This window comes from Cornus florida, unplaced genomic scaffold (genome assembly GCF_030987335.1).
Source record: "Cornus florida cultivar Cherokee Brave unplaced genomic scaffold, ASM3098733v1 CherokeeBrave_3.0.0_Hap2_Chr10, whole genome shotgun sequence".
Lineage (NCBI taxonomy): Eukaryota > Viridiplantae > Streptophyta > Magnoliopsida > Cornales > Cornaceae > Cornus > Cornus florida.
In genome coordinates, this window is record NW_026775580.1 from 96,592,352 (window position 1) to 96,604,367 (window position 12,016).

The following is a 12,016-nucleotide window of genomic DNA, read 5'->3' on the forward strand; positions in this document are numbered from 1 at the left end:
AAACAACTGAAATAAAATCTAAAACCAAACATGGAAAGTAGTCCTACGTAGTCGAAAGAATGAGTGTCTGTATTTGCTCTGCACGACCAAGCTCTAACCCTGGAACTGACGAGCACTTAAAAAATAAGAAAGTGGGTCAGGCCCACATGCAAATCCTATTCTACTACGATTCATACAGAAACCCGATACACAGATACATCCTAGATAGCTCAACAATAGCTAGAGTAGTCCATCCATGTATAAGTACACACTATAGGATGCTCACTAGTCCAATAGGTCTGTCTCAACCTGAGTAGAGATACCAAGCAAATCATAAATAATGTGGTCATGTGTACCTAGACCCACCAGGGAACAACACCTCTATCCATTTATCCATCCTAGGCGATATACGCACCCTAACCATGGTCCTGAGACTCAAGCTCATACTATGGCACCATTGTGATTACCCTCGATTCTAGAGCCACGGGTGATTAAGTCCGGCCACAGATCTGAGGGATACCAAACAATCAATATGTAAACAAGCAAGAGTAAAAAAGAATTTTAAATAAAATAATACACAGAACAGAAATCTAAATATAAAAATCCTCCAATAATAAAAGTCTAGTAAATTTTAAACCTCCAAATCTGTACAACTCAGGAATCCAACTAATGGACCCCTAATTATCCCGTACTATAAATAAATTTACAAAATTAAAATCCAAAACTAGAATAAGAAAGGAAATCCTGTGTAGTCGGAAGAGTGAGTGACTGTATCTGCATCACTACGATCAAGCTCTAAGCCTGGTACTCACGAATACCTGAAAAATAAGGGTGGGTCAGAACCACATGCAAGTTCTATGCTACTACAATCCATACATAAACCCGATACGCAGATACATCTTAGAGAGCTCAGCAATAGCTAAAATAGTCCGTATAGATATAGATACACACTATAGGATACTCACTAACCTATAGTCATCACACCTGAGTAGAAGGTAACAAGCAAAACGCTGTAGCGTAGTCATGCACACTTAGACCTACTAGGGAACGTCATTAGGTCCAGTTATCCATCCAAGCGATATACGCACCCTAACCGTGATCAGGAGACTCAAGCTCGTATCACGGTACCATAGGTATACATATAAATTCTTTCCTAATGCAAAAAGATAAAACAGACATCCGTTATGTCGTTCAAACTATTTTAGTTGACAGGACATGCATCCATGTAGGATTTAACTGTTTTTGTTAATCCATTCCGTATGTATGAAGAGATAGGACTTAGCTTTTTTATCTAAATCATCTCTGATTTGCCACCGTCCCATTCCGGTGCATATAATGCATATGATCCAATAATGATGCACACTCACATGAACACCAAGTAAATCCAGAAACCAACATAATAGAAACCAAATATTAATAAGATTCTATCATGCATCCAGTATATGATTATAATCATAAAAACTCCTTTTAAACTGTTAGAGTACTGATAAACATTTTAAATTATCTATATCCATCCAATTGACAATACAGAAATTAAAACAGTTCATCAATTAACATTCATAGCATTGTATAATGATTATCAGAATTATGAACTGAGGACATTATACTAGAAATCCCAAACCATACTCTCATACTAGTTCATTTAAATCACTGAAACAAAGATTAGTAATGAAATCCTCCACAATCCTTGACAGCATGTAAATTAATATCTAAATTTCATGACGTTCCTTTCCAGATCACACACCCACATTCCTGGGTCTTATATATGCGTTATATATCTTTGATATAACATCCTTAAAACATCTTTCATTTCAGTCCATTCAATTGGCTAAACAAACTAGAAATTTAAGTCTTCCTCCTTCCTGGACAACATGAACATTAATCTTTAAAAATTCTTGATGTCCATTAATATTAACACACTAGCATATACTAACTAATTTAAGGTTTTAATAGGTTAATTTTAAACATTTAAAACCCCATATCACTTTCCAGAAATTTCATTTAAGCCCTTGTAATAAAAAAAAAAAACAGCAAAACGCACTTACTGTGCATTTACAAAAGAGGAGCCGGCTACACAAAAGTTTGGAGCCTGCTCCATCCTCTTGGAGCCGCCTCTACAATAGTGTGGAGCCTACTCCATTACAATGGAGCCTGCTCCATTGAAGGGTGGAGCCTCCTCCATTCTCTCAGCTTCCATTTTTCCTTCTCCGTTTCCTCTGTTTGCCTTCTCTGCTTCCGGCAAAGCTTCAGTCCTCTGTCCCACTTTTGTTAAAGATTTTTAAGGTTCAATTTAAGTCCTAACAATCCTAGAAACTTCTCCAATTCCAGTATGAAATAATTGACAAAAAACATAAACCATAATCGAAACAGTTTATGCTTCCTCTATTTGCCTTCTCCGCTTCCGGCAAAGTTCAACCCTCTGCTCTAGAATTTTTTTAAAATTCTTAGGGTTCAATTAAGTCCCAATCATCCTAAAGACTCCTCAAATATCAACAAGCATTGCTTGACAAAAAATTAAAACCGAACAAAACAGTTTATGCAAGGAACACAATTTCAGTTCACCTAAACATACAAACAGTTTAAAGTCTGTTACCATGCATCAAAATTCCATTTTAAAGTTTAATTAACTTCCTGGAGACTATATAGAATGCACAGAACACAAGTTTACAGAAAGGAGATAAAATGAAACTTGCCTTTAGGTTTCGGTTTGAAACCTTAAAACGTCGTCTCTATAATCCGGCAACTCCAAGACTATTCCTTCATCCTCTGTCCACTGCTCTCTACCTAGGTTGCTCCTTGGCTCAACCCACGAGCAATTCCCTTTATTAATCTCCTAAGACCCTCTTTGTTTATTCTCAAAACCATTCCAGAGCCTCTGTTTTCCCTTCTCCAGATAATACGTGAATAGGGTTTCTCAAACCCTTGCAGACACATATATTGGTATATATATATAGATTTTTATTAACCTCACATATAATAACAAAACACATTTAAAAGTCGGCTAACCTACTTCGTACAAGAAACCCTAATCTTAAACCCAGCCTACTTATCCGTCGGCTACCCTAATTACATAAAATAAAACCCTAAACTCAAAACATGCGCAAACACAGCATTAAATAATTACATTCATTACAATTAAATAAATAAATAATTAATGACATTTAAAACCAATAAACAAAGGAAAATATAATACCCCTAAAATTAAAAAGGATATAATTGGGATTTTACTATTTATTTTAAGTGTTTTATGTGTTTATGTGTATATGTGTTTAGGTTTAATTGATTAAATTATTTGTTCGTTTTTTATTTGATTTAATTGTTTAGTCTTTAATTGATTTAATTGTCATTTGGGTTGTTTTTGAATTGTTTTGTTGGTTAATTATTTTATGTAATTTAATTGTGGTTTTAATTGATTGGTTAATTGGCTTTTTTTATTTTATTTAATTAAATAGGTTAAATTATTAGGGTTTTGTCTCTTTACCGTCACATTTGAATAAAGCCGCCTAGTTTAATTAAGCCGCCTTAGAGATGTAAGGAATTGTTGATTTCCGTCTCTACGATTAAAGTAGAATTAGGGTTAATATCTTTTCCTAAGCCTATAAATAAAACAATAAGGGTCTACTTAGGGTTGTAAGCACAAACCTTATTCACGAATAGTGAAAATACAGAGAGTGAAACAGAGAGTTTAAGGGAAAAACTAAAAAAGAAGAAGGTAGGGTTTAAGCCAAGGATTGTAAGCCGAACTAAGGAGGAAGCTTGAGAGCTGTTTGAGGGTTAGAATTGGAGCAGAGGAATCCTTGACGGCGGTCATGATCGCCGGAAAGTCTAGGAAGAAGACGACGTTGAAAGGTTTCAAACCGAAACCGAAAGGCAAGTTCTTTTCTTCCTCCTTCCCTTTGGCTTGTGTTCTGTGCACCTAGATAGTCTATAGGGTTTAATTAATTAGGAACTGGAATTTACATGGATAATATATGCTATATTGATGGTCTGTTTGTTGTTGAAATTAAATCTGTTACAATTCGTGCAAGTCTGTTTTAGTTTTGTTTTCTTAAAGCGTGTAAATTCTGTTGGAATTTTAGTTACTGTATTTTCTTTCAACAACTGTAAACAAATGATTGGGATGCTACTGGGATTAGATAAGACTCCTAAGTTCAGTAGTGAAGAGGAACAGAGGGGATTGGAATGGAACTGATATTGCAAAATAGTTTCAGTTTTGTTCCTAAAGCATGTTTTGTTTCGGTAGCAAGTTTAGTTTTAATTTGATTTCAACTTCTGTAAACGAATCATGGGAATGTTACTAGGGTGTTATAAGACTCTTAAGATGAGTTTTAGAAATCAACAGAGTGGTAGGAATGGTCCAGAGACAGCAAACGGACTGAAATGAAGCAGAAACGGACTGAAGCTCTTAGAGGGGGAAGAATTCGGCTTTCCCATGAGTAGAGCCAGCTCTAGAAAGAGTAGAGCAGGCTCTACCTCAACAAGAGCAGGCTCTAAACTCCTCTGAGCCGGCTCTAGGCTGATTAGAGCCTGCTCTAATTTTCCAAGAGCAAGCTCTACCCAATTTAATGCGTACTGTGACTTTTTAAGCTACTTTTTGGGCACTTGGGGTTTCTAAACAGTTTTAAAACTTTAATGGGGTTTTCAAAACATTATTTTAACATGTAATCAAGGTCTTGAAGTGCATAAAATACCCCTTTGTTTTAATAGAATTAAAAGTGCGCTAATTAACAATTTTGCCTACGGTTAACGGTTGGAAGGAAATAAATTGTCTAATTTTAATATGACAATTTAGGGTGCTATAACATGATTCTAAATTAAATTTTAGATGCATGAGGGAGTCTTTTAATTAACAAATTGGACTCATAACATAGTTTATGGCTCGGTGCAAGAACAATAAAACAGTATACAAGTATGCAACCTAGCTTGCTTTTGACGGATAAAAGGAACTGAATTGCTAGAAGTAATTTAGAATTAAGTTTAGCAAATTTTTGGACAATATTATGATTTTAAAACTTTTTAAATTGCATGATAGAGTTGTTAATTTACTAAAACTGATCTATTCATGCTCTGGATGCTAGTTGATAAACTGTGAAACAATACATGGGTTAACTCTTGGATTTAAATTGCTGAAATACTAAATACTCTTCTGCAATTATTTGGATTTTGGGTTTAGATTGTAAATTGCTAAACTGTTATGTATCGGTTGTAATTTACATGGTTTTGGATTTAAATTACTGAAATATTAAATACTCTTCTGCAATTATTTGGAATGGTTTTAGACTGTAAATTACTTGCTTATTATTTATATGTTGTAATTTACATGGATATGGGGGATTGTATGCACCGGTATGGGACGGTGACATACTAGGTATGGTTTAGCTCAAAACGTTAATTCCTACCGTATGGATTTTAATTGGTGAACAGTTTTACCTGTTCAATCAATTATATGGATTTTGTGGATTGTATGCACCGGTATGGGATGGTGGCATACTAGGGACAGACTGATTCAACATACTCAGTCCTACTTATTTTGGAATAAGGGTACGAATTATAAAAACATAATTCTCCTTATATTTAAGTCTATGCAGTTGAATAAGCTGAACGACTTATTGGATCTTTTATTTAAGTCTGTGTAGTTGAATAAGCTGAACGACTTATTGGATCTCTTATATAAGTCTGTGCGGTTGAATAAGCCAAACGATTTATGGGATTTCCTATGGATGGATATGAATGGATTTTAAATATATTTTTATGGTACCACGAGATGAGCTTGAGTCTCAGACTCGTTGGCTAGGGTGCGTATATGCAGTAGGATGCGTAGCTAAATATGTTGGTTGAGGTATACCCTGTTAGGCTTAGGTAGTCATGCCTACTCAGGTGCGTATTGCATGTTGCCTTCTATTCATGTTGAGACCCTCAGCATAGTTTAGTGAGAGTCCTGTAGTGTGGATATATATTTTTCTATTACGGACTATATAGATATTGTTGAGATATCTAGGGTGTATCTGCGTATTGGGTCACTGTTTGGATTGCAGTTAGAGAAGAATTTACATGTGAGCCTAACCCACTCTTATTTTTACAGGTGTTCGTCAGTTTCAGGCCTAGAGCTGGATCGTACTGAGCAGATACAGTTATTCACTTCACTGATGACATAGGATTTTATTTCATGTTGTGGACTTGAGTTTTATTTCTAGTCTTTTGAGTTCAGTGGGATATTTTTAGGGGTCCACTAGATGGATTCCCGAGTTGTATAAATTGGAGAACGATTTGTATTTATGGAGGATCAGTTGTATTAGAATAGTTTTATTTATCAATGGAAATTTTTATTTTGAGGTTTCAATTATTGGTTTATTGTTTTAGTTCTTTCAGCATTTTTAATCATTTTTGTTAATCATATTTTTTATTATGTGTTCGTTAATTGCTAATTGATTTGATATCCTCGGGTAATCGGGCGTGGGCCTGGCTAACCCGCATCCGGAGATCCGGGGGTATCACAGTTGGTATCAGAGCACTCCAGGTTCTAGTGTCCTTAGGAGTGTTTTCATTATAAGACTTCCGCGTTGCGTCTCTTAAAAACTTATATCCATATTAGGATTCGTTGTACTCTATTTGCGGTTCGTTAGGAGAAGTTGATGTCAATTGAATTTTGTAGAAACAGAATGGTTGACACTAGGAGGAGGATGAGGTTCACGGCGAAAACGATACGGACCCAACGGCGTAAAGGAGTACGTTGTCGAGTTCTTTGCCAGGAGTAGAACCTGGGATCGAAGGTAGTTTCGAGGTATACATTACTTAGGAAGTATACGCCAAGAACGGATTAAGGTGTAGGTGTTATGTCACCATATAACGGGGCCAACACAACTTCAGATGATCTCAAAAAGGAGACAAGTGAAGAGTAGGATTCTGAAGAGGGTCCTAAGGGAGGAAATATCAGCGTCTCCTAGAAAGAGGATATTGAAGCTTGAAGATGAAGGATCGCACGAGGGTGCTCTCATTCACCTGCAGTATAGTGAAAGATACTGGTAGCGTTGGTGTGAACCAATCTACAGATGGATGAATTTTCGTATCATGTCTTAAAGAGTTAATTGAGAAGTATTTTTTTTTTTTTTTAGGAGTTTGGGAATCGGATGGAGTTCTTATCAGAACAATGATGTAATTTTATCTCACGTTCAGGAAAGTATGGGGATTAGGCTGTGACATTATAAGTTGTTTTGCAAAGCCGCGATAGACAGTTTGCATTCCACGTATGAGGAGGATAAGGGGTAAGCCTTTGGTATTTGCTTAGGCAAAAGAATGTTACTTTTAAACTATGGTTATAGATAGGTTTCAAGGTTGGATGATTACCAATGAAACTAAGAAATGAACTTTTGTGACATAATTTGGGAACTTGAGTTCAAAGGAGGTTTTCGTCTCTGGAATGGAGGATGTTTTAAGTAGAAATTATATTTTGGTTGTTTTATTGTATGTGTGTATCTATGTGTTTGTTTTTTTTTGTTATTTTGTGTTGCATTTTGTTGTTACGTGTTTCATTTTTGTTAATTGGTTCAGGATTTGGATTGGGGTTTAGTTGGGGCACAAGTATGTTAGCCAACTATTATTGTAATAACATGGAGTAATAGCGCTATATGCGCTAGGATTTGGGGATATAGGGCCATAGGATTGGGTAGAGATATTAACTTCTAGCCAACCTATTGGACTTGGATATGCATCAATATGGTATGCTACTTGGGAAGGGATAGTTAAACTACCAATACGAGTCCAATAATTTACAATAATTAGTTGGATATGCTCTACGCTAGGTAGGGGTTTGTTTTTACAATGCTATAAGAATGGTGGTTGTGAATGTCTTAGGGGATTCGTGAGGTTGTGGTAGGTAAAGATCACTGTAATGCCACTATGGTTCGAACGGAGGATTTCGGGCTGGTAGGTACTTATTGGAATGACGCCGACTGAGGATAGTGGACTGATTTGAGCTATATCAGTCTATTCGTAATTCAAACATTATTTTACGAGGGTGTCATTTGGAGGGATTGCTAGTGTTGCACTTGGAGGAGGAACCAAAGTTTCTACACTATATAAAATGTGGGAAATTTTTTTTTTTACGGTCATAATTTGCAACAATTAGTTGTTGCTAGAACATTGATGACTATATGGATGATGGAAAAAGTTTCATAAGTGTTAGAAGCGGCACAAGGAGTTAACTTGACACTTACCTATAATAGAGAAATAGGGTGTGTTAAGGACGGGAAGGTGAGACCGAACACCTATATAAGGAAGCGGTGCACGGTGTGTGTGCAAAATTCATACTAAGTTGATTTTTCAATGGCTGGAATCTCTGGTTGATTTTATGATCGGTAAGTTTTTTACTAATTGGTACTGCATCGATTCAGCTGCGGGGTTAGCTTTTGACGATGCTCCAAATTAAGTATTGGGTGTAGATGGAAGTTGGTGGTACCAGACTAATGGTACTTTTGGTAGACAGATTTGGGAGGAGGATGCTGGGACTGAGAGTCACAACACTTAGTTCTTTCTTCATTTTAGCAGATAATATGATGCACTTACGGTCTGGAGCAATTTTTGAGGGTCAGGAGGAGGGACAAAGTGGTTTTCTTCCAGTCTAATAAAATTAGATGGTCGAGATGGATCATCAGAGATCACTAAATCCTTGCAATCATTTTTCTGTACTGAGGTGGAAAGGATAGAGCATCATTATAGATTTAGTTGAGGGTTGATTTCTAAATTAAATCAGCTCAGATCTTGTTTATTTCGAATTAGTGAAATATCAGTTCACATGAATAGAGGGGATTACAAGACGACTTAGATGCATCAACGTGGTGATGCGCACTTTGCGTTAAGTTCTGTTTGGTGGAAGGGAACATGGATGAGGACGCTTGCAACAACTGATAGGAGTTTTCGGTTAGTTGTTACATTAGGAGTTGGGGTCTTAAATTATATACTAATGACACTTGCTTTTACCAAGGAAATTAAGGGGGTCAAATTCAAATATCGGAGCTGACCCTGGAGGCGGTGTTACCTTACTCAGAAACAGTATACGGTACTAGAGGAGGATTCGTTGATTCGGTGAATGTTGTCAGAGTGACTAAGATGTAAATTTGTAGAAATTTTCTCTATACATTCGGATGGTTATAAGGGACATCAAGACATCAAATTTTAGTTCTAGTGAACAGGTTTGGGAAAAGACGTGTAAATAAACGTCTATACGAGTAACACCTGTTAGAAAAGAAGAGTAGGCTTAGTCAGGAATGGATAGTTGGTCGAGATTATCAACATTTACTGGAATTTTAATTTCATAGGATTAAGAGTGGTGGATTGCGCAAGTTTGCTAAGGGACATTAATTCTCGTAATGTTCACTTTTGGACTTCGCATCAGTTCTACATTGCATTGATAACGGAGGTATAGTTATGGTTCATATCTCGACGGAAATTTGGATCGAGAGTGTCAATTGATCAGTTGATTTGGAATGTTTTCCATATCGGGAGCAAGGTGTGTTGTCGGGGAAGTTGTTATGTATTCAATTGTTTTCATGGATAGTGTTACTAAAACACTAGGATGGATACATAGACGTTTTGCAAATCTATGCTATGGAATTTGGAGGAATGTGGATCTTTCCCCTGTATAAACAAATTTGGGTAAGAGTGAGTAGTTGCTAAATCTAACTTATATGTCGAATAATTTTTATGTTTTCTTTTACATCGGACTCATAAATTGTTGCTGGAAGTTTTGGAATTCAGTGGAGCTCCTACTCAAAGGCAGCGTCCACAATGGAACGTTAATGAATTGTTGCTAGAAGTTTCGTGAATTCCGAGGACGGAATTTCGTTTGTTAGGGGGGGAGAATGTAATACCCCTAAAATTAAAAAGGATATAATTGGGATTTTACTATTTATTTTAAGTGTTTTATGTGTTTATGTGGATATGTGTTTAGGTTTAATTGATTAAATTATTTGTTCGTTCTTCATTTGATTTAATTGTTTAGTCTTTAATTGATTTAATTGTCATTTGGGTTGTTTTTGAATTGTTTTGTTGGTTAATTATTTTATGTAATTTAATTGTGGTTTTAATTGATTGGTTAATTGGTTTTTTTTATTTTATTTAATTAAATAGGTTAAATTATTAGGGTTTTGTCTCTTTACCATCACGTTTGAATAAAACCGCCTTGTTTAATTAAGCCGCCTTAGAGATGTAAGGAATTATTGATTTCCGTCTCTATGATTAAAGTAGAATTAGGGTTAATATCTTTTCCTAAGCCTATAAATAAAACAATAAGGGTCTGCTTAGGATTGTAAGCACAAACCTTATTCACGAATAGTGAAAATACAGAGAGTGATACAGAGAGTTTAAGGGAAAAACTAAAGGAGAGGAAGGTAGGGTTTGAGCCAAGGATTGTAAGCCAAACTAAAGAGGAAGCTTGAGAGCTGTTTGAGGGTTAGAACCGGAGCAGAGGAATCCTTGACGGCGGTCACGATCGCCGGAAAGTTTAGGAAGAAGACGACGTTGAAAGGTTTCAAACCGAAACTGAAAGGCAAGTTCTTTTCTTCTTCCTTCCCTTTGGCTTGTGTTCTGTGCACCTAGATAGTCTCTAGGGTTTAATTAAGAACTGAAATTTACATGGATAATATATGCTATATTGATGGTCTGTTTGTTGTTGAAATTAAATCTGTTACAATTCGTCCAAGTCTGTTTTAGTTTTGTTTTCTTAAAGCGTGTAAATTCTGTTAGAATTTTAGTTACTGTATTTTCTTTCAACAACTGTAAACGAATGATTGGGATGCTACTGGGATTAGATAAGACTCCTAAGTTCAGCAGTGAAGAGGAACAGAGGGGATTGGAATGGAACTGATTTTGCAAAATAGTTTCAGTTTTGTTCCTAAAGCATGTTTTGTTTCGGTAACAAATTCTGTAAACGAATCATGGGAATGTTACTAGGGTGTTATAAGACACTTAAGATGAGTTTTAGAAATCAACAGAGTGGTAAGAATGGTCCAGAGACAGAGCAAACAGACTGAAATGAAGCGGAAACGGACTGAAGCTCTCAGAGGGGGAGGAATTCGGCTTTCCCATTAGTAGAGACAGCTCTAGAAAGAGTAGAGCAGGCTCTACCTCAACAAGAGCAGGCTCTAAACTCCTCTGAGCCGGCTCTAGGCTGATTAGAGCCTGCTCTAATTTTCCAAGAGCAGGCTCTACCTAATTAAATGCGTACTGTGACTTTTTAAGCTACTTTTTGGGCACTTGGGGTCTCTAAACAGTTTTAAAACTTTAATGGGGTTTTCAAAACATTATTTTAACATGTAATCAAGGTCTTGAATTGCATAAAATACCCCTTTGTTTTAATAGAATTAAAAGTGCGCTAATTAACAATTTTGCCTACGGTTAACGACTGGAAGGAAATAAATTGTCTAATTTTAATTTGACAATTTCGGGTGCTATAACATGATTCTAAATTAAATTTTAGATGCATGAGGGAGTCTTTTAATTAACAAATTGGACTCATAGCATAGTTTATGGCTCGGTGCAAGAACAATAAAACAGTATACAAGTATGCAACCTAGCTTGCTTTTGACGGATAAAAGGAACTGAATTGCTAGAAGTAATTTAGAATTAAGTTTAGCAAATTCTTGGACAATATTATGATTTTAAAACTTTTTAAATTGCATGATAGAGTTGTTGATTTACTAAAACTAATCTATTCATGCTCTAGATGCTAGTTGATAAACTGTTAAACAATACATGGGTTAACTCTTGGATTTAAATTGTCGAAATAATAAATACTCTTCTGCAATTATTAAGATTTTGGTTTAGGATTGTAAATTGCTAAACTGCTATGTATCGGTTATAATTTACATGGTTTTGGATTTAAATTGCTGAAATATTAAATACTCTTCTGCAATTATTTGGAATGGTTTTGGACTGTAAATTACTTGCTTATTATTTATATGTTATAATTTACATGGATATGGAGGATTGTATGTATCGGTATGGGACGGTGACATACTAGGTATGGTTTAGCTCAAAACGC